The sequence below is a fragment of the Schistocerca americana genome, chromosome 6 (assembly GCF_021461395.2).
Source record: "Schistocerca americana isolate TAMUIC-IGC-003095 chromosome 6, iqSchAmer2.1, whole genome shotgun sequence".
Classification (NCBI taxonomy): Eukaryota; Metazoa; Arthropoda; class Insecta; order Orthoptera; family Acrididae; genus Schistocerca; species Schistocerca americana.
Window position 1 is genome coordinate 291,802,401 of NC_060124.1, and position 24,720 is coordinate 291,827,120.

Here is a 24,720-nt window from a genome sequence, read left to right on the forward strand (position 1 = left end):
CAGGGTGTTACAAAAAGGTACGGCCAAACTTTCAGGAAACATTCCTCACACACAAAGAAAGAAAATATGTTATATGGACATGTGTCCGGAAACGCTCACTTTCCATGTTAGAGCTCATTTTATTACTTCTCTTCAAATCACATTAATCATGGAATGGAAACACACAGCAACAGAACGTACCAGCGCGACTTCAAACACTTTGTTACAGGAAATGTTCAAAATGTCCTCCGTTAGCGAGGACACATGCATCCACCCTCCGTCGCATGGAATCCCTGATGCGCTGATGCAGCCCTGGAGAATGGCGTATTGTATCACAGCCGTCCACAATACGAGCACGAAGAGTCTCTACATTTGGTACCTGGGGTGCGTAGACAAGAGCTTTCAAATGCCCCCATAAATGAAAGTCAGGAGGGTTGAGGTCAGGAGAGCGTGGAGGCCATGGAACTGGCACGCCTCTACCAATCCATCGGTCACCGAATCTGTTGTTGAGAAGCGTACGAACACTTCGACTGAAATGTGCAGGAGCTCTCCATCATGCATGAACCACATGTTGTGTCGTACTTGTAAAGGCACATGTTCTAGCAGCACAGGTAGAGTATCCCGTATGAAATCATGATAACGTGCTCCATTGAGCGTAGGTGGAACGAAACTAAAATGAGCTCTAACATGGAAATTAAGCGTTTCCGGACACATGTCCACATAATATCTTTTCTTTATTTGTGTGTGAGGAATGTTTCCTGAAAGTTTGGCCGTACCTTTTTGTAACACCCTGTATATTCAACGCGCCAAGAATAATTAATTAGTACTGAAAATTTGTTTTGTTTGTGGTCTATGTTGTTGAGAAATGTGCAATATAAACACAAGTCGTATACAGTAAGACTGTGACGCTATTTAAATGCGGCACTTTCGCTGTTTCCCCTCCTTACAGCATGGCGGCGGGGGAAGTGTGAAGCTGCACTTTAGCACTCGGACTCGGCCACGCCCCGCGAGCCGACATCTTTCATTAATATAACACCAATTTTCCTTTAATATGAATTTTATTCGATCCTTTTCAGTAAATCGTAGCTCCCCTTTATTCTTTAACCGCCATACGAGCTACAGACTTGTCGGCGAATCCTTACAAATATATATTTCCAGAGTTACAAAGAAAATTCATTTGCGCTCTCTGTACATTCATAAAACTTAAAACAAGTGGCCTTTATATTCAATGAAATATAACATGGCATCTTACAGCACCACATATCGACTTTCTTATTGCAGTGCTGTTCCTGCGGTACAGCGTATTTTGCAGCTTATCTGCAGTACAGCTTATCTCGTAATTTTAGCGTAGGTGATTTAATTGTTAAGTTTACTCAAAATAAAAAAAAACACAAAAAATTCCCATCTACCATAACAAGCCATTCAGTTGAAGTTATTAACATCAACCAATTTAAGTAGTAACTGCGATCTTCAGCATAATACACTGACGGAAAAAAAATCCCAACAGCAAGAAGGAGTTGTGCGAGATAAACGAAAGTTGGCAGGATTGTTTCTCCACCAGAAAGATCACGTCTATTGAAATTTCTCGCCAGTCGCAAAAGTTGCAAATCAGGTTTGATTTAAATACACGCTGCAACAGACGTGAGCGTTAGTTACCATGGAGATTAGACTTTGCGACTTGATGTTAATCAAGAATAGGGCTACGAGAAGCCTGAATGTTCCTTCTGCAATACTGCAGAAACACTTGGCACAAACGTAGCCACTGCACGTGATTGCTGGCAGCTGTGGTCACGGAAGATACGGTCGCAAGTAGACCAGGCTCCGGAAGCAAACGTAACACTACCGACAGGGAAGACGGCACATGGCTCTGGCGCATCGTAATGCTTCTGCAACCTACATAACCTAATCTAATCTAAAACGGACAGGAAAACGTACTATAAACACACTTTCATGTGTGGTAGTATTTACTAAGGAGCAGACTGTAGCCAACCAGAATGTGAGGCGCCGCGTTGACACTGTCCACTGTGCTGTGTACGAACAGGCTGCTTGTTCCGCGAACAGTGGCGTCGAACTGGAGGAGCGGCCGCTCCCAGAACTACATCGGCGAGCGGCCTCAAGGAGGCCACAAGAAACAAACAGCGAACGCCGGATGCCGCTAGAACGTATTTGTTCGCGCCCTATACCAATATACTGCCGCCCACTGCGAAGCAAACGCCATCAAATTAGCACGAAGCGAGGCGAAATGGTGCACCTCAGTCTCGCCGAGAAACCTTATATACTTCGTAGGAGTTCATCTGCGGCTTTAGTTTACGCCATTGACCGCCAAGGTTTCTCCTGTATCTTCCATCCGACACACTGCGTCTATACTGCATTAACCTAATGACTACCCGCTGTGTCACCGCAGCATTAAACAGTGCACATGCACGCACACGCACACACGCGCACACACACACACACACACACACACACACACACACACACACACACAAACAAACAAACAAACAAACAAAGAACGTGCGGAATGGAATGTGCGAGAGGATTTCAAAAAGTATGTTACACAGAATCACGACAGGCAATGTTACTTTTAGCGGATGCTGCAGTACACTTTAAAGTGACAGAGATACGAGTACATGGAACAACATTTCAACTTAGTCATAAAGTTTCCGTACGGATCGTTCTATCAATTGTTTACTTCACTGACGATAGAAACCCGCTCCTTGCTGACGGAGCCATTCGACAACGGCTGTGTGAACTTTCTCATCGTTGGAAAATTCTTTTCCCCCCATTATTCTGCTAAGATGGGCATCGGACACGGTGCAAGATCTGGACTGAGTGGCGGTTACCTTTAAATCCCCTATCGAAAATGTTGAAGCAAAGGTTCTGTTGTGCGGCCCGTGTGGGGTGTTACGTAGCGGTCTGGAACAATGCCTTTGCTTTATTTTCTACACCTTTTGCGTTTATCTGAAGTTGCGCGGCGATTCCAGCGCTGCACAGAACGAATGATGGCTGTGTCCTCCACCACTGTCTACACAACTCTTCCACGGTCGAAGGGAACGATGGCCGTGACGTTTCCTGCTGATTGCACAGTTTTTTAGTTCTTCTGCAGAGTGTTTCTATTCCGTAGACGCTCTGTTTGTCGCAGGTGCGAAATGATAACCCCATGTTTCATCGCTCGTAGTGAAACGGCTTACGAAATCATTGCCTTCCACCAAGTAATGCTCAAGGAAGTCCAGAGAGGCCATACAGCATAAACAGAGCCTTTCACGGTAAATATGTGGGCAGTTTAGACATTTCGACCATAAGAACCGTATTGTGCCACGTACTTCAACTTTGGAATAGTCTTCTAGCTGCCGCGCCTTTTCACAAGCACCCTGTGATGCAGTTGTGTCTGCAGGAAACCCAGACACATGCACTCTCTCCTGAGAGAGTGTCACCCGTCTTGCTCTATGATCTCACCGCGGAACGACATACGTAACTTATTTCCTGAAGTCTCTATGTGTACATACAGTACATACTGTAACAACGAATATTGAAGGAGATAATTCTTACTCACAATGCAACTACAATATATCACACATACCGAGTAAGAACTTACCACAGTATAATTTCTGGATTTTTAAAATTTTTTTTAGAGAGTTCATTTGCACTTTTTGAATAGCTCTCTTCTCCTATCTGTTCAGAGTACAACTCTCCATACCATGCAACAGAAAATGCACCACCCTACCATTACAAAATAAAATTTGCTGCAAAAATGTTACTTTTAGGTTATAATTTATATTCTCTGTCAGTTGTTTCTGATGAACACGATGGAGTCTGTGGTAGATGGCTCCAGTTTTTACTCTAATCTGACGTGGCAGTAAGACCGAAAACATGCTTATTCGAAAATCTTCCTTCGCACTACCTTCCTTCACAACTTACATCAGTTACTAATGCTTCATTACTACCTTTCTATGTTACATTTATTTGTCTTCTCGTTGAGTAACGTTTGTGACGACAGTCTTCTTCAGACTAAAATGGACTATCCCTCTACAAGCAAAAGAGTGAGTTTGGAATTCGAGTGTGTGTGTGTGTGTGTGTGTGTGTGTGTGTGTGTGTGTGTGTGTTTGGAAATAGTGCTTCTTGTAAGTGTAATGCAGACAGAATTTTTAGAAATGATGTTGTGTAGAATATAAAATGTGGTATGTAAAATTAACGATGATAATATGTAAGCAAAGATTTCAATGGGGAATATTTCAGAATCACTCAAGCCAAAGTGAACATAGTGCTGTAACAATAGTGGTGAATGCAAGTGAGAAATGTTAATCCAATAAACAGTGATTATATGTTATGTTCCTCTATCTATCTGTCTATACATATATAAATTAAAGTCCTTGATCGCGATTTCTGTCTATATATTTGGGCTACTATAGGGATTTCGGTACGGTTTCCACTGACCGACTGATTCACGAGGAAGGTTTGTGTATATAATTCATAAATATGTCTTGTAAACGGGTCGAAATATAATTAATTACTGCCCAGCGTCACTGTGAAAACGATGCTATTGGTATGTAGCGGTGATTGACAGAACTCCTTGGACTCATCTATACGTGGATACAGGAGGCCGGCAAAAGGCTGACCGACCTTAGTGAGACGCTGGCTCCGAGAGTCTGGCTCATATGAGTTGCAACCGACTTCCTTAATGCACTGCGAAGCTGTTGCTGATGGGAAAAGATTTTTTGGCGTAGAGTCAATGTTTAGCCGCGTGAGGGAAAATTCGGGGAAAGGTCACATGTAAAATGTAGCACGTTCTTGCGCTGGAGCTGGGCGGAGGGTGAGTGACACAGTTCGCGCCGACCTCAAGCTGTGGCCGGTCGGACCGCGCTGTGCTAGCCGGCATTGCAGTCGGATGGCCAGCAAGCGGCCGTAGCCCGCGCCGAACTGGCGCTGCAGTCGCGAGGACTGGGCACCGCTGCACGTCAAAGTTCCTATCGTCACCACGAGATGTCACTGCAGATGCCCACTAAATATTGAACACTGACTTTTCCGTCGGTCCTTGATAGAATATTTTATACATTATGAATGAAAACACAATCGACACTGCTGTAATAATCAACAATATTTATTGCTTTCTTTTCAGTCCGGTTTTCGGCTGTTGCACCAATATTAGGTAAAAAATTAAATATGAGGTTGAGTGAAATGTTTGCAAGATCAAAGATTTTAAACTAGTGCAGTTACAGGGTAACTCCATTTCCAAAGACGAAAACTCTAAACATTAGATTTAGGAATAAAACGAGGGGAAATGTTTCAGTGAAAATGGGATACAAGATTATTCAACTAAGATAAAATATGTTACACAGTAACTAACGAACTGTTACAACAAAACAGAACAACTGTTCTTAAAAGAAAATAAACTTTGGTGACATGTTCCTAGGGAGGACGTGAACATGTCCTAAATTACAGACAGATAAGTTATACAAGAGAGATTACGCAGGTAACTGAAACAGCTGTGATCACACAAAATAAAAATTTTTTAGAGGGAAAATGAAACTATAGTAACTGGTATAAACGAAAAAAAATGAGGCTTGTAAGTAGGAGAGGAAATTTGCAACATGGTCTGGATGGGATTGTGATGAGCATCAGCGGTTAGAAGCGACGAGTAAGGGAACTGTGTCTGATCATTCAGTACTAACCTCGAGCAAATGGCCATATCTTCATTAATTCCCATTATATCATGGATTTAAGGAACTCTGAAACATCATTTTAAGTTCACAACACTGTTGGACACTTTTTGCGCTGTGGTAAACACAGCACTTCAGCCTTCGAAAACAGTGGACTGTATAAAGTCACTTGTAATTTTGTCAGATTATACACAGGTCAGTCTGGCTGGGCAATATGTGCCCGCTTGAGGAAATTTGGAAACTTAGAAAAGGAGACTCTATTTTTACCTACCACCTGCTTAAATAAGGCAAAAACTTAGCTTCCTACTCAATTTACTGTACGGCGAGCAGCTACAGTTAGTACCAACTGATAAACTTATTTGGTATTTGTAATGCTCGGGTTTAATAATCTTTTAAACCTCAGGGCTCAACAACTTCCTGGACTTTCACCATTACAAACATTTTGGAGTACATTATAAACGTCATCACAGATAACCAATGCGCACTGCATTTTATCCAACAATGAGCACACTGAAACACTTATGGGTTGCACAAAAATATTATTATGCTGTCACGCAATTCTTATGCAGACTTCTGGGTGGAGAAGTGACTGTGGTTTTCATAAGCCTTAATAAATCCGTAAACGAAAACACTGTCAGTTGGAAGTGCAAAACTCTACGCGTAATTAGATACAGAATATTACTTGCTATTACTATCAATGCTGTATGTCGCTCGCTAATATGCCTAGTTTCACGGTTCGAAATGTAGTGTACGTTGGAGTACGTATGTAATAATACTTTCACAAAATTAAGTAAGTTTACTTCATTCACCTTGTGCTAATCACATTTTACATAATTCCATGACAAACACAAATTTCATTGTGTCTCTCATTAATTCATACTCTTTTGTAAATAGAAATTAATATGGTCGTACTTTGCAGCAGAGTTCAAGCAATATTCGCTATTATGTTTTGTGTAAACAGTGAAATATTCAGACTACAGTCAATTCGAAATTATTGCATACCAAGTAAAATCCAACACTTTTGTATAATCAGGTACTGTAAAACACAATAGATCAGTGTTCCAGCAAACGTTTATTAGAGGCGTCGAAAATTTTAGAATACACATTACTACGAAACTTTAAATGTCAAGTTTTTCTGCAAGACAAAATTCCCATCAAACTCTCTACATCACAGGGATCAGCAAAACATTATGGAATGTAAGTAACCTTGCTGTTTAGTAGCTAAGCAGTAACTCCCCCTCTCCTAAACCCCCGATTCTCTAAAGATCGAACTCCAACGTAAAAAGTGTCATAATTCCCGAACTATGGTGTCGCACAATGATTCAGTTTTCCAGGTGCATTCAGTGGTACATGTGGACAGTGCCTGAAAAAATGTGTTGCGAATAGAGTTGGTAGTAAAGAAGTAATAATGTGATACGTCGTATCTAACGTTGAAGTTCGCTACATGGATTCTGAAAATGTGGAAAGCAATAAACTATTTTCTTTTCATAATTTTTGGGTAGTGCCAGTGAGAAAAAGTTTCGTAAAGGTTTGAAATCATGTGCAAAGTTTGGTGAAAGTCGCTAAGTGCATTCAGTCTCAGATGCTAGACCAGTACAGTCTGTGTAATTTGAGAGCAGTTTCTAACTTTAACAGGTGACTTATTGTCGCCTTTAACATAACATCGAACTTCTTAATGAGTAGATTATGAGAGCATTCAAATTTTTTAGATTCAGTCAATAATTATACAGGGTGTCCTGGGAGGAATGGTCAATACTCAGGCATAGGACAAGAACTCTCATTTGAAGAAGAAAAAAACAACATACGAACATATGACCTACTCTGAACGTTTCCTGAGATAGAACAATTTTAATGTACGTGATTAGTCACGTGTTGAGAGGTCCAGTCATTATAGAAGAGCCAATGATGGTACAGTATTTTCTGGAAAGTCGTGTGCTAAACACCTTGAGGGCGTTGCTTTGGCCACGCGGACTGCAATGAACTTCCACCATGACGGAGCGCCTCTAGATTTTCTCGGACGTGTGACAGAACTTTTCACATCACTTACCCTAATTACTGGATTTTTCCTGCTAGTACAATTAATTGGTCACCAAGATTGTGAGAGCTTGAATAAGAAGTAAGTGGATGTCAACACATGCCGAATTAACTAATCTCTTTCGGTATGTGTTGACATCCACTTACTTTTTATTCAATGACCAGTATTACGAGCAGACAGATGGAAGTTGCGATGGGCACTCCGTTGTCTCCTGTGATCGCAAATTTGTTTATGGAAGACTTTGAGGAACGTGCATTGAAGTCTGCGCCTTTGAAACCTGCCTGTTTCTTTAGATATATTGACGATACCTTTGTTGTTTGGCCTCATGGTAGGGAGAATTTGAATGCCTTTCTAGAACATCTGACCTCGATCCACCCGAATTTTGTTTTACGATGGAGGTGGAGGAGGATGGTTGGGTTCCCTTCCTTGACGTGTTGGTTAGGAGGAAGGATGATAGATCATTGGGACATGCAGTTACAGGAAATGTACTCACCCCGACTTGTACTTAGAGACTAATAATTGTCACCATCTGGCTCAGCGTGAAGGGGAACTTCATACCTTAGTACACAGGGCACATGTCGTTTCTGACGCTGAGACTTTGCCAGCTGAGCTGTCCCATCTTGAAGTTACATTTCGTCAAAATGTTTATAGTGATAGACAGATTGAACGTGCGTTGCGATATCGACCAACTGTACATCGGGTGATTGATGATAATTCTGAGTCGAAACCTAAGTCTACTACTGCCTTTTTGCCTTACGTAGGAAACACATCCAACAAGATCGGTCGCATTTTACGGAAATACGATGTGAAATGTGTTTCCCGACCTCCATCTAAAATTAGAGCCTTTTCAGTTCTGTTAAGGATGATCTTGGTCTACTTAAGGCGGGCGTATATCGCATTCCTTGTAGCTGCGGCATGGCATATAGTGGTCAAACTATCAGGACCGTGGGGACCGATGTACTGAGCGTAAACAGCACACACGATTACAGCAGGCAAATAGATCTGCTATTGCCGAACATTACTTGGTTACTGGTCACCTCATGTTATATAATAACACCGAGACATTGGCATGCACGTCCAGCTATTGGGACAGTGTTATTAAGGAGGCAGTTGAGATTAAATTAGCGAGCAATCTCGTTAACAGGGATGGAGGTTTTTGTTTAAATTCTGTTTGGAATCCGGCTCTCTCCCTTGTCAAAAAACAGAGGTACAGAGTCAATGCTACCTCACCTGCGAGTTCGTAATCTCACTATCGATAGCTCTGACTTTGGTCATCTTTGGGTGGCACTAGCGTTCAGTGTCTGCGTTATCTTTCCTACGTCAGACCGAGAACCGAAGTTTTAAATTTGAATGTACGTCGCCTGTACGTTTCAGTTTGCCTTGAAAATGGCGGGGTGTTCTCCCGCCGAAATATCGGGGGTCGCTGAAAGTGTTACCTGGCTGAGTTCCCGGAAGTTATTTGAAAATTCTTTTTTGTATCACACTTCGGGAAGCGATCATCACTGTGAAACTGCACTCGTAAACTTGCACTGTGTCAAGTTTACAAGCTAAGAAAACAAGATGAGGAACAGCTGAATTGGTTCTGGGCGGGAGGTTTGAATCTTATTTTACTCTTTGGTTTTGAGAGTCGTATGTGGCACAATCTGTAGGTGTGTGTGTGTGTGTGTGTGTGTGTGTGTGTGTTTATGGGTTGTCTCCGTTTCTCTGTCCGTTTCAGGTCTACCCCGTACAGGAAGACATTTGAGCAAAGTTTCATTCAATGGCCCCCCTCCCTCCGCCCTCCCCCCTCCCGCCACACATCGTACGCCGTAACATATACGTATTGGGCATCTAGTATTAAAAATGGGCCAAGTCAGCGAAGGCATATTTTTCAGTATGAATGAAATACCTCTAGAGACAGAAGAATTGTGTTCATAAAAGTTTTTCTTTCGTGGTTACATCCTCAATATGTTTCATTGTTTTTTTGAAATCTGATTCATAACGAACCTCTTTTTTTAAATTTATGTATTGACTTGGCGGTTTTTGTTACAATTTCATGAAATTTTACTGTTTTTTTAAATAATAATGTACCGTTTTTAAATTGTTGAATCTCGTAAAAAAAATAAATTATGTGAAAATGAAGTGACATTATAACTATCTTTCTTCACAGAAACAGGAAAAGCACTTCAACCTAATAATAATAAGATATCAAAAAGAACATCGCAAAACTGAGGAGAATACAAAATGGGATTCCTCTCATAAAAAATTTGTAGTTCACTTAAGTCTTGAACATAATAAAACGAAAAATATTTGCAAACAATGTAGTATGTTAACAGAATAATTATTATGGTAGACGCAATTCACACGTACTTATAGGGAACCACTGAGCTCAGGTTTGCAAGTTCAATCTTTATTAAGGCTCATTTGAAAGCGTTGTGTTACAATTATGACAAGAAAAATATCTGTTGCTAATGTCTTAGCACGTGCATAAGGAGGGCTACAGAAAATGAGTGTCCGGGAGATGTAGAGATCTATCTTCTACGGGATGTATTTATTACACTTTACAAAATGGACACCATCGACATTCAAGAATCGTTGAAAACAAACCATTAACTTGCACCATGAACACCGACTGAAAAATGGCGCGCCATGCGTGTACCCACTATTAACGAATGCGTAACGAATCACTTCGGTGTAACGGAGTGATGGGAACTGATAGAATGTGATGGCACGCAACAGAATGCAAAACAGTCTGCCATGGAGCTTATGGTGAAACTGGCTGTTCTTTAGGGAGCGGCTGCAGATAGTACGATAATATGTTTTACATGCACCGAAAATACCGATATTAAGAGGCTAAATTTGACCAGTGATCCCACGTGGTATAAATAGCAATGTCACACACTTTTCAGGAGAGATAGTTTACTATAAGGGGTACGTTTTTTGTACGTAGACCAGGAATCCAGCAAAAACAAGTTATTTTGACCAGCTCTTAGCCAAAAGCAGTGCTCATACCATAGTTGTAGTATTAGGTACTGCCCCTGCAAGATCGCGCACGCAAGAAAGATTCGTAGGGGGCAGAGAACCTCCAAACTTCCCGCAGCACAATAAATAACATTCCAGCCATTTTACCATCCAGATTAACAGTCGACATAACAGTACACGAATGCGTTAAGCCATTGATGTTAGTTGATCTTGATGCAACTGTCTTGGTATCTTTGAGTTCCAGGGTTCCTTTCATATGCTTTCCTCTTCAAGTGCCAGTTGAAAACAAATTCCTTTCTGAACGATGCGATAAGTTTGTTTAACTCATCTACAAATTTTCGGGACGACTACGCTGTTTGTGTGCATCGGCAAAATGGCTTGGTTCAAATGGTTCTGAGCACTTTGCGACTTAACTTCTGAGGTCATCAGTCGCCTAGAACTTAGAACTAATTAAACCTAACTAACCTAAGGACACCACACACATCCATGCCCGAGGCAGGATTCGAACTTGCGACCGTAGCGGTCGCTCGGTTCCAGACTGTAGCGCCTAGAACCGTACGGCCACTCCGGCCGGCACATCGGCAAGATGACGCTTTGTTTGAAATTTCGTTATCTCACGTCTTGCCATTCTGAAGCAACGTTTGCAGTTATGCAACAATCCACTGCTTCCCTTGAGATCACTGTAATCTATGTCTCGCGTAATTTAATGTGCATAACGCAGTAGTTCACTATCAGGCACATTCTGTAAATTATATGGAGCATACTTTAAACGCGTAAACATTAGTTTTTGTTACAAGTGCGCCTTGTCATTCCTGGAATATCCAATTTTTTTCTTATGCACTACATGGTCATACTGTCGGAAACTTAATCGAAATCCGTTCATAACTGTTTTTTCTACTACGCTGTGGAAGATCTTCCATGTGCATAGTTACGTTTAGTACCCAGTCCTTGGACAACAACGTTTGTCACTGACTACGTTTCACTGGAAACAGGATTTGTGGCTCTCTGTCCGACAAGGGTGATGCACCACATGGCTCAACACCTGTTTCAATACTAGTTTCACTTATTAAGCACGCATAGTCATCATTGTACTCCTCATGTACATTGACCACAGAGTAAAGTGTATACAACACACATTCCACTGACTTATCTTGCAGAAACGCTTATAATTCATCTGCCACTTCTTTCTCACTTTGCGAAGTTCCTTGGGTTCCTTTCTGATGAAATGTCGACTTCGGCAACCATTGTTGTAGATATAATGCAACGTTTGTTTCGTTTATCGTTGCTATTGCTCTGCTTTATATCAACACCACAAGCACTGTAGCACTGCGATGAATTACTCATCGACTGGGCAGTTGGACTGGGCTTCATAACCTCATGCAGTGCCTCCAGTCCCGCCCACTACTTCCTTTTTTTTTGTCAGCAGTCTTCTGACTGATTTGAAGGGACACACCACAAATTCCTTTCCTGTGTCATCATCTTCATCTCAGAGTAGCACTTGCAACCAACGTCATTAATTAGCTGCTGGATGTATTTCAATCGCTGTCTTCATCCACAGCTTTTACCCTCTACAGCTCCCTCTAGCACCATGAATGTTATTCCCTGATGACTTAACAGATGACCTATTATCCTGTCCCTTCTTCTTGTCTGTGTTTTACGTATATTACTTTCTTTTCCGATTCTGCGCAGAACTTCCTCATTCCTTACCTTATCAATTCACCTAATTTTCAACATTCATTTATAGCACTTCATCTCAAATGCTTCGAGTCTCTTCTGGTCCGGTTTTCCCACAGTTCACGTTGCCCAACCATACAATGCTGTGCTCCAAACGTTAACACTAGCAGCCAATAATGTGGTTGCATGGAAGACAATATGTGGAGCGACGAATGCCGTAAACATCAATGGCCTTTTGCTGCCTCGAACTAACGGAGTTCCTTGTGACTGATGTTGTTATTTTAAGACTTCAATTTGCTCTCATTTAGCTTACAAGGTACAAATGAAATTTTACGACTTCGAAGAATATACAGTATAAGGAATTATTTTTCCTTCAGAAGTGGTAATATAGTTGTCTTACCTAACAACATTAGATTCCAGACAAATGTGCTGCGACATGAAGAGTGTTGCCCTTTCCTTGAAATGGCCGGTTATGAATTCGCTGCCTGCAAGACATGGACCATTCTATTGCATGACCAAGAATTCAGTGCTCTGTAACACTAAGATATGCCCAAATTTGAAGCATGTTCTTGTTTCGCATAATAGTGATATACTGCCACTTTAATTTTATAACTTTAACTTCTTCTCGTACGTATTGTGACTTCGCCGGTTTTGATACTAGGGGCCTCATATCTGAAGTTAGGGAAAGGAGAAGGCTCTCTGGGAACCAGAGTAAGCTCACCTTGGGCACGCCCTGCCCCTGCTGTTGCTGCTGTTGCTGCTGCTGCTGCTGTTTACTGCGGGTGCGGCTGCCGCCTGCTGACTTGAAATGCAGGCGGCGGAGCGCCGAACTCGCGGTCGACAGCAGGTCGTGGTCGCCGCCGCCCCCGCCGCCCCCGCTGCCACCGCCTCCAGCGCCTCCGCCGCCTCCAGCCGCCCCCGAAACGCTGCGCCGCCCCCCGCCGCCGCCAGTTTTGCCGCCGCCGCCGCCCCCGCCGCTGCCAGCGCTCACCGAGCCCTGCGACATACGAGCAACGCCGTCGTCACAAACAACACAGCGTTCTACCGCCTCTTATTTTTTCAAAGTCTCTCCTAGTTTGGCCTCCATAGGGAGCTTTGGATATATTAAAACCTGTTTTCTATATGTCTGACTGATTGTGTTTCCTTGTCTATGTAACTATGTTGCAGTTTGTTTTGTACACAGGAAGTTTGTATAAAAACGCCTTTATACGTTTTTTTCTTAAATTACGCGAAGCATTTCGTACCGTTTGGCACTATCTTAAGATGGAAATCGTCTAATATATAATTTGCATTTGTTCGTAAGTGAGGTGAAATCCATTTGCCTGTTATTAGAAAGCTAGATAGATCTGACTTTAAAAATACTTTAGTAGTTATTCAATAATGATTTATTTTAAAACAAAGCTTTCATCCACTTCTTTATCAGCATATCGGTTAAACTTTAAACAAATGCTGAAACATATATTTCTTTATTTCTGATCGAGAAGCCAAATACCGATTTTCGTAGGTCTAGCAGAAAAGTTGCGTCAATAGCGACATGTTTTTGGAATACGTATCTTCTCCTGTTTCGAAAAATCCCTTCTTAAACGACGCCTACACTATAAGATCAACATCCTCTGCAAATTTTTCTATGCTTTGTGGTTTTGGTTGAGCGGTGATGTGACAGTGAGTGAGTGATTCAGTCAGTCAGTCAGTCGGAACATTGCCTTTTGTATAGATATTGGAAATTTACATTTTAAAAAATAAGTAAAATTCATGAACGTTTGCTACTAAATTAAAACCCTTATACATTTAGAATGAAATTAACGCAATTTGCTTGTACGAAAAACATGTAAACGCAGCATCGTGTCGAATAACGAAATTCGTCAATTTGCTCAATGGGAAAAACTGTATAACGCTGATAACATTACTAGTAACACACTGATAAGTGGTGTCCCTATAACACACAATATACTCCGCGAAACGTGTCACATATAATTATTCACCAGTGTTTTCCGGGAAAATTAAAATATGTGGCTGTATAATAAAGAGTGATTCATTGCCTTTTATGCTTCGCTACATTTCTGGCTAGTTCAAAAAATGGTTCAAATGGCTCTGAGCACTATGGGACTTAACATCTGTGGTCATCAGTCCCCTAGAACTTAGAACTACTTAAACCTAACTAACCTAAGGACATCACACACATCCATGTCCGAGTCAGGATTCGAACCTGCTACACCTGGCTAGTTCGTATCATGTTAAAGGGTTAATGGATACAGATAACTGTACTAGATCGTTAAATAATTGGCAAAGGGGCACTACCGATACATTTGCATCAGATGAAATGGTTGCAGACATATCACACAGATTGCAGATTAATCAAGTTTTACACTCCATCGGACTGGTGGCCGTTCGCGTGTACGGTGTGGAACGTGTGAAAGCAAACACAAAAGCCGGAGGAGGAAGTCTTGTGGTCCGGGGAATGATTTTCGCGGCGTTCTCTGCTTGATCTCGTTATTCTGGAAGGTACAGCGGATCAGCACAAGAGTGCGCCTATCCTTGGGTATCGTGTCCATCACCCCAAGCAGTTTGTTTCTCGTCGGCCACGGTGGCATCTACGAGCAGGACAATGCAACGTGTCACACAGCTCTCAATGTACGTATGTGGTTCGAAGAGCACCAGGATAGTCTACCTGACTCCTCTGGTCACCAGACTCCCCGGATTCAAACCCAATCGAAAATCTATGGGATCACCTCAATCTCATTGTGCGCGGCACTGATCCTCAACCCTTGGGCACAACACTGGGGTCGGCATGGCTCTGCGTCCCTGTCGGCACCTTCCAGGACTTAGTTCGCTCTCTTCCTACAGCTGTCGCGCTGCAAAAGGTGGTTGTTCCGGCTTTTGCCAGTTGGTCACTTTAATCTGACTAGATAGTGTATGTGCGCAAACCAACACCTACCGAGATATGGACCATTCTGTTCTGTTATTCCCATTTGTCTGCTATATACAAGCAGACACTAGGCAGTGATCCAAGTGGTTACCGCGCGTGCTGACGCATCCTTCTCGTTCCTTTTTGTTGTTTGTCGACGAAGAGCACTTTCAAATGATCCAGTGGCATGTGATACAACTATTGCTGTAAAGCTCACTCAAATGTTCTTTGTATCATATTTCAGTTAAAAATGTGGAGGTGAGTTGGACCACTGTAGCTGCAACAGATGTTGAAGAACAAATCACAAATATTGCCTGGAGACTCAAAGACGTTTCTTCCACCAATGCCTGCAAACGAGGTCATCTCAGGGGACAACGGCAATTTTTCAGTCGCAATATGTACTGGGTGATCAAAAAGTCAGTATAAATTTGAAAACTTAATAAACCACGGAATAATGTAGATAGAGAGGTAAAAATTGACACACATACTTAGAATGAGTTGGGGTTTTATTAGAACGAACGAAAAAAAAAAAAAACAAAAAAAAACGAAGTTCACAAAATGTCTGACGGATGGCTCTGGACAGCAGACTGCTACCGTGGCGGTTGAGAGGTATGCCGATATGTTACAGAATCGCATCATCCCCAGCCTGGCTGATAAACACCTGCTGGAACGCACGATGATTATGTAGGATGCCGCTCCACCCCATATTGCTAGACGCGTGAAAGATCTCTTGCGCGCGTCGTTTGGTGATGATCGTGTGCTCAGCCGCCACTTTCGTCATGCTTGGCCTCCCTGGTCCCCAGACCTCAGTCCGTGCGGTTATTGGCTTTTGGGTTACCTGAAGTCGCAAGTGTATCGTGATCGACTGACATCTCTAGGGGTGCTGAAAGACAACATTCGACGCCAATGCCTCACCATAATTCCGGACATGCTTTACAGTGCTGTTCACAACATTATTCCTCGACTACAGCTATTGTTGAGGAATGATGGTGGACATATTGAACGTTTCCTGTAAAGAACATCATCTTTGCTTTGTCTTACTTTGTTATGCTAATTATTGCTATTCTGGTCAGATGAAGCGCCATCTGTCGGACATGCTTTGAACTTTTGTATATTTTTGGTTCTAATAAAACCCCATGTCATTCCAAGTATGTGTGTCAATTTGTACCTCTCCATCTACATTATTCCGTGATTTATTCAGTTTTCAAAGTTATACTGACTTTTGATCACCCGGTGTACGAATGTCTTGAACGTATATTATCAACAAATGAACGATCAGGTTTAAAATATGGGATTAATTTTGGGGTGTTCCTAGAGTTCTCATCCCGTTAACAAAGTTGTATGGGCTGCAGATGTTATTTACGGAAGCTATACGACGTTATTTCTGCTAGCTTGGCAGTTTCTTGGCGACGCTGGAGGCAGTATATTCAAGCTGCAGTAATTTATAACGCAAGGTCGACTATAGCTGTATTATATTTAACATATGCTGTACATGAATAAAGTTACATTACGCTACAGAGTGCTTTGAAGTCACCGAAAGCAAGGCGATTTCACTGCCGAGCTGGACAACGTCTCCAAACTGTAATATTGTGGAAATAAATTAGCAGGCATTAGCTACTCAGCCTGCAAGACGAATGATGCAGAAATGCATGAAAACTTGCACTTGCAAACAAGCTGCCAGGGGATTGACTTTGAAGTGAGATGCGTCTATTTAATTCGCGCGCAGAAATGCTAATTTGAGACGAAAGCAGGAAGAGGTTTGTGAGAGACTATCATTAGAACTTTAACTTGGCACTTCTCTCGCAGTAAGTAAGTGTGAAAGGATGACATAAGTTAAAATTTTAAGTCTCTGAAATGTTAAAATGAAAATTAAAAACGAGAATTCAAGAAGATTAACTGTTGTAAGTCATGGAACTGGAAGGACAGGGCGAGGTTTGTTCAAATGGCTCTGAGCACTATGGGACTTAACTTCTCAGGTCATCAGTCCCCTAGAACTTAGAACTACTTAAACCTAACCAACCTAAGGACATCACACACATCCATGCCCGAGGCAGGATTCGAACCTGCGACCGTAGCGGTCGTGCGGTTCCAGACTGTAGCGCCTAGAACTGCTCGGCCACTCTGGCCGGCGGCGAGGTTTGTATTGTCTTTAATTTATGGAAGACAATCTATCTATAGAGACTTGATAGTTTACAGGAACAGAAACAACAGATTATTAGAAGAATGTATAGTAAATAACGTAATTGATACAACTGGTTAAAACATCGAAACTGAAAAGAAAATGCTTGCATTGAGAATGTTTAATTCTTTGTCAGATATCAATTTAAGCAACTGAAGATAATCGTACTCAACCGAAACTTTCATGCGAATAAAACCCGGTACGAAGGGAAAGTGAATGAAATATGCTGCGATGAATTGCTGGAATTGTACATATTCATAATTTTCTATATGTACAACATAAGTGTTATTTTGATTCGTTCCGTATTAAGCGTATTACGAATTAAGAAAATTTTTAAGCATTCGTGTTTTGCTATGCCATTAGAGCACAATTTTTATATTTCGCTTTCTGCACAGAAGTAGAACAATTTTACTACAGAATGAGATGTTTTTCACAAGCTAATTACAACGGATACCGATCCTTTTACAATTTTTATGATGGAAAACAGTTTTCTTGTTGAAACTTCCTGGCAGATTAAAACTGTGTGCCGGACCGAGACTCGAACTCGGGACCTTGGCCTTTCGCGGAATTAAAGCTGTGGGGACGGGTCGTGAGTCGTGCTTGGGTAGCTCAGTCGGTAGAGCACTTGCCCGCGAAAGGCAAAGGTCCCGAGTTCGAGTCTCGGTCCGGCACACAGTTTTAATCTGCCAGGAAGTTTCATATCAGCGCACATTCCGCTGTAGAGTGAAAATTTCATTCTAGTTTTCTTGTTTTTTCTCGTTTTCAGTAGAGACCGAAACTATGGCACTATCTACATACACGATGATGAAAAAGAAGTGTCACATGTTCCTACAGGAGGTAGTATCAGTCAAAACTAGAAGTTCCTCTAATGATACATCTGGGAACCAGCAGCTGTTGAGATATCGGCCAATCTGTCCTCTCAGTTCCACCTGCCTGTTACGTAGAAGCAGGCACTACAGGCGGTGTTGCATGTCGTTACCACACATTCTGACTCAGCGCTACTGGAGAACGTTATCATTGCACAATGACTGTGGCGTTCGCGAGATAAGCATCAACCTGTTTTCTACGGATCGTTCGACATTACTTCCCCATAACGTTTCTTGGCGATGGATTAGTCGAAGAGGTCCGGTAACATCGCTAGTCCGTTCACCGGATCTCAATCTTTTGGATTTCTGGCTATGGGATTATTTAAACGTATTGGTGTATGCCCAAACTATCGTCAATGTCCAGACGCTACAGGAGCGTGTGACCAACGATTGTGACCCAATCTGAGGAGAGCCAGGTGTATCTGAAAAGTGGGCAGTGCGAAGAAAGGCTAAAGGATGTATCAGGATGCACGGTAACCAATTGGAGCACTGTCCAGTGTCTACTTCTATATATCAGACAAATGGGAATAACAGAACACATCGGACCATATCTCAATGGGTATTGGCTTGCCGATATACACTATCTAGTCAAATTAACGTGACCAACTGGTAAAAGCCGGAATAACCAACTTTTGTTGGTAAAAGCCGGAATAACCATCTTTTGCAGCGCAACACCTGTAGGAAGGGAGTCAATTAAGTTCTGGAAGGTACCGACTGCGACGCAGACATATGCCGACTTCAGTGTCGTGCCCAGCTGCGCTAGGTTTATGGCTTATTAGGTTTTAACTCGGGGAGTTTGGTGGCGAGCGGAGTACGGTAAACATTCCTAGTGCTCTTCGAATCACAACACGCACATAGCGAGCAGTGTGACAGGTTGCGTTGTCCTGCTGGTAGATGCCGTCGTGGAGGACGAAAAACAAACTGCCTGTAGTGATCGACATGATCCCCAAGGATAGAGGCAAGCTTGTGTAGATCCACTGTGCCTTCTAGAATAACGAGATCAAGCAGAGAACGCCACGAAAATCATTCCCCAGACCACAAGGCATCCTCCTCTATCTTTTGAGTTTGCTATCAAACGATCCGCGCCGTACACGCGAATGGTCACCAGACCGATGGAGTGTAAAACGTGATTCATCTGGAAAGGCCTCCTGTCGCCAGTCAGTCGACTTCTAGCTGCGGCACAGTGCATTTTAACCGCAGCGGTATATCAACATCTTACAACGTTAGCCATTTCGGAAATAACTCCACCCTTGGCGTTAAAGCCAATGATCATGCTCTTTTGTCTATATATCTCCGGAACCCGCTCCAGCTATTGCCGGGTCTGGGTGCTGACGGGTTCTCTCCATTTGGCTCAGTCCTCCCACCTCTTTTCTTCCTCCACTTGCTGCCAGGTCACACATCTCCTTTCCGCAGATATTCTCACTCCCATTTTCCACCGTGTTCTTGGGCGCCCTATATGTCTTGTCCCATCCATCTTTAGTTTTTCCATAATTTTGGGGAGTCTCTGCCCATGCATTCTCTTAACATGACCATATCATCTTCATCGCTTTTTTTTTCAATTTCTTCTCTCATACTTTCTTGTTTAAGGTCCTTTCTAATCTCTACATTCCTTACTCTGTCCATTCTTGTTTTTCCCTTAACTGATCTGAGAAATTTCATTTCCCCTGCTTGCAGTCTGCTCCAGTCCCTTTCTGTCATTGTCCATGTTTCTCCGTCATAGGTGACAATAGGGAAGTAATAATTCTTATACATTAGGAATTTTGCTTTTTCTGAAACTTCCTTATTCCAAATCAGGTGTTTTATTGTTTGGTAGAAACTGCCTCCCTTTTGTAACCTCCTCTTAATTTCGTTGTTTATCCTTCCATCCCTAGATATTTCACTCCCTAAATAAGTGAAACGATCTACCACTTTGAGTGGTTCTCCATTTAAGGTAATATTTCCGTTGACCCCTTTCTCTCTTCCAAATACCATTACTTCACTCTTATCTTTATTTATTTTTAATCCATACCTTTTCATTATTTATTTCTATGAATCAAGTTGCAAATGTACATCTACCTCTTTATCACCCCATATTAGCATATCATCTGCAAAAATCATCTTTTTGTCTTTATCTTTTACTATGTCTTTAAATTCCCTATTCATTCCCTCCATCACAACATCAAAAAGTGCAGGAGATATAATACTTCGTTGCTTAAGTCCTTGTCTTATTTCGATGTATTCAGAATTCCCCAGTTGTGTTCTAATTCTACAATTGTGTCCTCTTTACATTATCTTTATTACATTGATGTATCCATCTTCTATATCTATCTTCTTCATTTCTTCCCAGAATCTTTCCCTGTTAACTGAGTTATATGCCTTTTCTATGTCTACAAAAACCTCTATCACCCTTTTGTTATACTTCCAACTTTTATCCATAAGTTGACGGATAGAAAATATCAGGCCGATCGTGCTTCTTCCTTTCCTAAACCCATGCTGTTCTTCACTCAGCTCCTTTTCTGTCTTTTCACTTATTCGATTTAGTAAAAGCTTTTCAAAAACCTTGGCTGTATGACTCATAAGGGTTATTCCTCTGTAGTTTCTACAAAGGCTTTTATTGCCTTTTTTGAAGATAGGAACAATGTCTCCTCTTCTCCAATGGTCAGGTATTGTACTATTTCTCCACACACTTGATAGTACTCTATACAGCCACTGCATTCCCACTGGACCTGCTGCTCTTACCATGTCCACTGATACCTCATCAGATCCTGGGGCTTTCCCCCCATTCATCTTCTTCACAGCTATTTCCATTTCTTCCAGTGTAATTTGTCCTAATTCTGCTTCCCAACTTCTCTCAGTTTCTCCATTATTTGTTGTTTCCTCGTGTACCTGCTCCTCAGCGTTTAACGGTTTCTTAAAATGTTCTTTCCAGAGATCTTTTACATTCTCTGGATCATCAATCACGGTACCGTCTTCTGTTTCCATCTTTACTGGTACTTCAGAAGCCTTCCTTTTATTTGTCATCATTTTATAGAACATTTTCTTATTGCTCTTCACATCTTCAAGTTTTTTTTTGTAAATTCTTCCTATGCCTTTTTGTTTGCTGTTTCCACTATTTCTTTGTACTTCTTCTTCTCCTCTATATATATTTTATGGTCTTCGTCATTTTTAGTTTTCCATCATTTTCTCCATGTTCCATTTTTTCTTCTAACTACTTGGATTGTGGTATCATCCCACAAACTTATCTGTCTTATTTTTTCATTTCCAGATGTTCTGCCACATACTTTTTGTACTGCTTCGACTAAAGTGTTTCTGAATAAACTTAATTGTTTTTCTACATCGTAGAAAACTTCTTTTGGAAATTTTTGTGTGATTAATTCTCTATACTTCTCAGCACTTTCACTCTCCTTCAGTTTCCAAACCCGTATCCTAATCAATTTCTTCTGTTTTCTATTTTTCACACACTGATTCATTTTCCATTGTCCCACCAGTAATCTATGGTCTCCATCTGCACTCACACTTGGAATTACCTTCACATTTGTTACTTTCTCTCCCCATTCCCGCTCTACTAGAATATATCAATTACACTCTTGGTTCTTCCACCCCAACTGTATCTGGTAATAATATGAATTTTTCTCTTCATAAACCAGCTGTTTGCTATTTTCATTCCATTCCTCTGGCAGAAATCCCTTTCTTCATTTCTGTCTCCATATCCAAAACATCCCAATACTTGCTCAAATCCCTTTCTGTCTTTGCCTACCTGCACATTAAAATTTCCCATCACTATATTAGCATTCTCTATATGGTTTTCTAACTCATTTTCAAAGTCCATCTTCTCTTCTGCGCTACATACCACTTGAGGTACATAAATCTGGATTACTTTTAGTGTTTCCTTTTGGAATCTCAAGTTTAAGATTATGGCCCTGTCTGATATATATCTCACACTTTCAATAGAGCTTTGTACATTCTTATTCACCATCACTGCCACACCATATCTTCCAAACCTGTTATTCCCACTCCAGTACAGTTCTCCTCTCAAATTCTTCTCACCTTTTCCCTTCCACATTGTTTCGCTTAATCCCAATATATCGAACTTACTCTCTGTTAGTACATCTGTCATTTCTTCCATTTTTCCATTGAGGGTGAATGCTGGAACTGCAGTTTCCTAGTCCGAGAGAGGTACGAGGAAACACAAAATGTTGCAGGGAATCCATTTCTTCTTCTTGGGTAACAGGCTCAATACGCGATCCTCCCTTCTGGTGGTCAGTAGTGGTCGATCGGAACCTTGGCGATGGGTATGCATACCATCAAGTTCCCGTGCAGTACAACAACCGGACCACTATCACATCCAAACGCGCCACATATCGGCATATTACCTTTCGACCATGCGGCCCAATGGTGACCCACAATGAGGCCCGTTTCGAACCCTGCCAGGTGCTGAGTATCCATGGCGAGAGCAGCCGGTTCGAAGTGGCCCCATAGATGCTCGATGCGTTTAAATACTGGAAGGTTTGTGGCCAGTGGTGCTCTTCGAGCCACGCACGTTCACTGCCAGCTTTGTGACACATTGCATTCTCCTGCTGGTAGATGCCATCGGGCCGAGGAAAGATAAACTGCATTTAGGGGTGGACATGGTCCTCAAGTATAGACGCATACTTGCGTTGATCCATTATGCCGTTCAGAATGTCGAGATCACCCAGGGAATGCCACGAAAGCATTCCTCAAACCATAATGCTCCCTCTTCCGTCCTGCACTCTTCCGAAATTTGTTGCAGGGTGTTTACCTTCAGAAGTTTCGCACCTCGTCGAGCATAAAACGTGACTCATCTGAAAATGACACCTGTAATCACTCAGTGGACGTCCAATCGAGCCAGTGGCGTGCAAGTTTTATCCTTTGTCGCCGATGAACAAGTCAGCGTGCGTGCATGAAACAGCCACCTGCTGCAGGGCCCACGAAAAGCAACGTTCGCTGAACTGTTGTTGAAGAGATATGGTTGATAGCCCTTTAGTTAATGGGCGGTCAGTTGTCCAACCGTTGACAGTCTGTTCTCCCGAACACATCTTCGTAGCCGTCGCTCACCACTGTCGTCTATGGTCTGTGGCGCACCGCAGTTGCCTCGGCGCCAGTTTTCGATAGTGTCAAGTGGCATGCGCGGTATACTTTCACCATCGCGGAACTCTAACAGTTCACTAACACAGCCCTTTCGGAATACTTCCACTCTTGGTCAGAGAGTCAATGATGAGGCTGCGGAAGAGGTTAGGAGGGAAGCTTGTCGTGTGTTGACTAGGGCCCGTCCACCCCAGTGTAACATTACAGCAGGTGAGGCGGCTGCTTTACGTTCACTCAGATTGTATCCTGATATTGTTATTTTACCTGCGGACAAGGGAAATGCCACGGTTTGGTTGAACAAGCACGATTACATTCAAAAGATGCAGCGTCTACTTTCTGAATCGGCGTATCGCAAAATCGGTGCTGACCCTACTAAGAGTGTTGAGAGAAAGACTAATAACCTCCTAAAGAAAAATTCTTGGCCACAGGAGACTATCAAGAATCTTAATTCTTACTGTGCTGTACCACCTAGATTATATGGGCTCCCTAAGGTCCATAAAGAGGCTGTCCCGTTGAGGCCTACTGTTTCTAATATTGGTGCTCCGACATATCGTGTAGCTAAACATATTGCTAGTTTGTTGAGCCCACTAGTAGGTAGGTGTGAACACCACATTAAGAACTCTGCTGATTTCTTACGTCGATTGCAGGGATTGCGTCTGAATGACTCTGATATTTTAGTCGGTTTTTATGTGGTTTCTCTTTTCACTTGCGTTCCTCTCTCTGATTCGTTGCAGCTAATTGAGGTTAAGTTTGGTGTCGAGTTAACAAATTTGTTTCGACATGTGCTGACTTCCACTTACTTTTTATTCAATGGTCAGTACTGCGAAAAAAGTGATGGAGTTGCAATGGGAAGCCCGTTGTCACCTTTTGTGGCCAATTTTTTTATGAAGGACTTGGAGGAACGTGCATTGGAGTCAGCGAACTTGAAACCTGCGTGTTTTTCCAAATATGTAGACGATCCTTTTGTTGTTTGGCCTCATGGTAGTGAAAATTTAAACCGGTTTTTGGAACACCTGAATTCAATCCACCTGAATATTCAGTTCACTATGGAGATGGAAAAAATGGATGCCTTCCCTTCCTTGATGTGTTGGTCAGAAGGAAGACTGATGGTACGGTGGGACATTCTGTTTATAGGAAGCCTACTCACACTGACTTTTATCTGCGAGCTGATAGTTGTCACCATCCAGCTCGGCGTGAAGGAGTACTTCGTACCTTGGTTCACAGGGCCCACGTTATCTCAGACCCTGAAAGTTTGGCAGCTGAGCTGTCACATCTCGAAGTCACATTTCGTTAGAATGGTTATAGTGAGAGACAGATCAAACGTGCGTTACGCTATCAGTCTTCTGTGCAACGGGTGAGTGATGATAGCAACGAAGTGG

At 42.2% G+C, this 24,720-nt stretch overlaps 1 protein-coding gene across 1 annotated transcript in view; it reads right to left on the reverse strand.

Moving 5' to 3' along the window:
• LOC124620098 overlaps positions 1 to 13,062 on the reverse strand; it is a 309,262-nt gene extending 296,200 nt beyond the window's left edge. The window contains exon 1 of the mRNA XM_047146767.1: positions 13,028 to 13,062. The gene's annotated coding sequence lies outside the window, so the exon portion shown is untranslated. The remainder of the gene's footprint in view (positions 1 to 13,027) is intronic.
• Between the last annotated feature and the right edge of the window lie 11,658 nt (positions 13,063 to 24,720).